The sequence below is a fragment of the Amblyomma mixtum genome, chromosome 3 (genome assembly GCF_055824585.1).
Source record: "Amblyomma mixtum isolate Tamu chromosome 3, ASM5582458v1, whole genome shotgun sequence".
Classification (NCBI taxonomy): Eukaryota; Metazoa; Arthropoda; class Arachnida; order Ixodida; family Ixodidae; genus Amblyomma; species Amblyomma mixtum.
In genome coordinates this window covers 301,973,100-301,976,846 of record NC_143014.1, presented here as the reverse complement: position 1 = coordinate 301,976,846, position 3,747 = coordinate 301,973,100, and positions in this window count along the sequence as shown.

Sequence of the window (3,747 nt, the reverse complement as noted above, 5' to 3'; positions counted from 1 at the left end):
TATCGATAGTTGAGTCACTATCGAACTATCGATGGGAAAAAAGACTATCGATAGTATTATCGATAGTTATTACTTTCGATAGTACTATCGATAGCATTATCGATAGTAGTTTAGATAGTTCTATTGATAGTACTATCGATAGCCGTATCGACAGTACTTGTAATGTATAGTACTATCGATTCCATAAAATCAACCACGCGTACCCACTGCATCCTAAACTTGGTTTCCCGAAAGTGTGGTATGGAGGTGATGATATGAGTAACTCCCAGGACTCGCCCCTTTTCGCGGCCTACGCGTCACCGAGCTCTGCAGACGTTCCCTACGTAAAGTTTCTGGATAAAATGCTAGCGTGCGAATGTCCTAGTTGCTAAGCATGTGTGCGACAAAGCATTTCTGCAGCGGTCACGACGTCTGCAGCACGATAGTGTTGTGTAAGCCATAACAACTTGCGCTGTTTGTTCTTTCATCGGATGCAGCTCCAGGTATTTTTTCCGAACTGTCCCAGTGCACGTTAATGAACCACAGCTGGTCGGAATTTACCCGGAGACCTCCGCTACGGCATTTCTTATAGCTTGAGTCTGTTTGGGACGTTAAGCCCATGAGACCGTGAAACCAATCAGGTATCGCAAATGTTTTGGTTACATCGCTGGCAAACAAATGCATATCAGTGTTGTTACTATCAATAGTTTTACCATCGATAGTTTCACTGTGGATAGTCTTGCTATCGATAGCGGTACTATTGATAGTAATACTATCGATGCTAGTATCGATAGTGCTACTACAGATAGTAGAATCGATAGTATTACCATCGATAATAGACTATCGATAATCGATAGTAGCACTATCGATATTTTTACAGTATCGATAGTTTCAAAAAACTATCGATACTATCGATAGTCAATTTTCCGATAGTTTTGCATCACTAACACCGTGCCGTCCTGCTCCTCCTGTGCCTTTCTGCTCCACCCTACCGCGAATGCCCTAGCACCGTCCCTATGCCGACTATCGAAGGTGTAGCTTGACGGTGAAGCGGAGATTGCTCGGGTTTCCAGCGCAGCGTTTACGTAAGGCGTGCGCTCTCATCGCTCGAAAGCCGAGGCGCCAGGACGACGCGCAGTGCAGACGCCCCAGCTTGCGAGCAAACAAACACGGTGCATCCATGACGAAGAACCTAACACCGCCAGAGAGTCCATGCCGCAGATCTATGTCGCGCGTGTTCGCACGAACGGTACCGTCCGACAGCACGACTAGTGAAGGAACCCCGCCCGAAGGCATCGTCCAAAAACTTCTTCGGGAGCATTCCGGTAGACGTCCTCGCGACGGTGCCGTCCTAGAGTGTAGTACGCCTAGCCTGCCATTCATTTCATGCTCCCCTCCATATTCCACGTCGACATAGGCTTCCTTTTTTGTATATTTCGCCACCATAGAAATGCAGCTTCTGGAGTGAAAGAAAAAGAAATATCGGCAAGGGTGCCAATTCATCATAACTTTTCAATCCGAAAAAATATATCATATTTAATCACATGGCATTTTCTATAACTGGCAACCATGGAGGAAAAAAAAAACTGAAGAGGGAGCGGCCGGCGACAACCTTGAAGCCTAGTCTTAACAAGTAAAGATATATTATCTCCGGCAAGGCCGTTGGCACGCTTCCTTTGAAGGTCTGCTCGTTGAAAATAATGCCACAAGGAAGAGTCACCGCTTCTCTTACTAAAAACCGCAGTGGAAATGCTACATCAGCAGCATTAGAAACAATAATAAATGTTAACTCGTCGCTTGCTCTTCCGCTATGATTCCGGTGCCGTCAATTTCTGGTCTAATCTGGTTGATCATTTTCTGTGGTTCAACGTCCGCAAGCTGCTCATGGGCTATGAAAGAGATCGTAGTAGAAACAACCGAGTCTGTAACACGCACTTACATCGAACAGTACTCAGACGTTGATGTCGAAGTGCTTGATGTGATTTATACCTCAAAGTGTCCTCCGGCGGCGTCAATACATCTTTGCAACCTTTCTTCATATTCTTTGAAGACAGATGCCTTCATGCGCTCCGTGATTTCTGCACAAGCAGCCTCAATTCCCTGCTTGAGCTCAGAACAACTGTGAAGTCGGCCCCGGCTGTACAAGCGGCTTTTTAGATAGCCCCATAAAAAAATCGCATGGAGTTAGGTCAGATGAACGGGGCCGCCATGGCATGTTGGACGAGCCTCGACCCATCCACACGTTAGGGAATGTTGAATCCAGCCAGTTGCGGACACTTCTGGCTTAATGAGCAGGAGCTCCGTCCTGCTGAAATATGCAGATCTCCTTCTGCACATGTATTTCTTGCAGCTCTGGCAGAATCTTCTGCTGCAGCATTTCCAAATATGATTCGGCAGTGACGGTGTCCTTAAAATAAAAAGGCCCAACGAGCCCCTCGCGCCACAATTCACACCAAACCGTGATATGCGGGGTCTTGTCGTTCGTGGAAAACAAACAAGGATTGTTTTTTGCCCAAAACCGTGTGTTCTGTTTGTTGATTTTTCCATTCAGGCGAAAATTGGCTTCATCAGTGAATAATAAAAAGTTTACATGTCCCCGGTATTGATATTCTTTGCTGTTCCGTGTGGCAGAATTCAAGCCGACGGTCTCTGTCGTCTTCTGAGAGCGCTTGCACAGTTTGCATTTTGTACGGATAGAAGCCCTTGCGTTTCATCGCGCGTCTTACTGTTGACAGGCTCACTCCGAACAACAGCGCAGCGCGCGTACAGGACATCTGAGGGTGCGACGAAAATGCACCCTCAAGGTCATCTGCGATGCTGCGATGTGTTCCCGTTTTATCACTCTTCTTTCTTTCTTTTTGAGACAGCCTCTTTCATCGAACATTTTCTTCCATTTTAGCAGGTACCTTCCAGAGGGAGGACGGCGGCGAAATTTTACCTTCAATTTCGTGCGCACGCAGCGAACTGACCCGGATTCAACAAGCCACGACACAGCTGCCGCCTTTTCTATCGCTGAAAATGAACGCATATTCCTGCAGCACACAATGCGTTGTAGGGCGAACACACAAAAAAAGTTCGAGCTTCCCTCGGGATGAGAACAGAACAAGAGTCGTCAGTACAGACCAACAGTCGAAAGCAGACGGCACCGGAATCATAGCGGAAGAGCAAGAGACGAGTTACCATTTATTATTGTTTCTAATGCTGCTCATGTAGCATTTTCACTACGGTTTTTAGTAAGAGAAGCGGTGACTCTTCCTTGTGGCATTATTTTCAACGAGCAAGTACTTAGAAGTGCTTAGTACTTAAGAGTCACGCTATCTTATGATTTATCTTGGCGCACACATATTTCTAATGTAACATCATCCGCGAATAAAACACTAGGCTTTTTGAAACGCCACTTACGTCACGCTCCCTAACAAGTTAAACTCCTGGCTTACCAATCGCTAATCAGACCGAAACTAGAATATGCATCCCCCACATGGAATCCACATCAAATATACCTCATAAATGCCCTCGAATCCGTCCAGAACCGTGCCACTAGATTCATTCACAATACCTATTCATACCAAGTCAGCGTGTCGTCTTTAAAAGCGGAATCCGCCTTATCAACCCTTGTTATTCGTCGCCGCATTGCCAGCCTAAACCTGTTTCATAAGTTCTTTTACAGCACCCACGACAACGCAGGCTATATCACATCACCAGCTCGCATATCGTATCGCACTGGTCATATTCTTCAAGTTGCCCGGCCTCGGACCCATACGACCACGT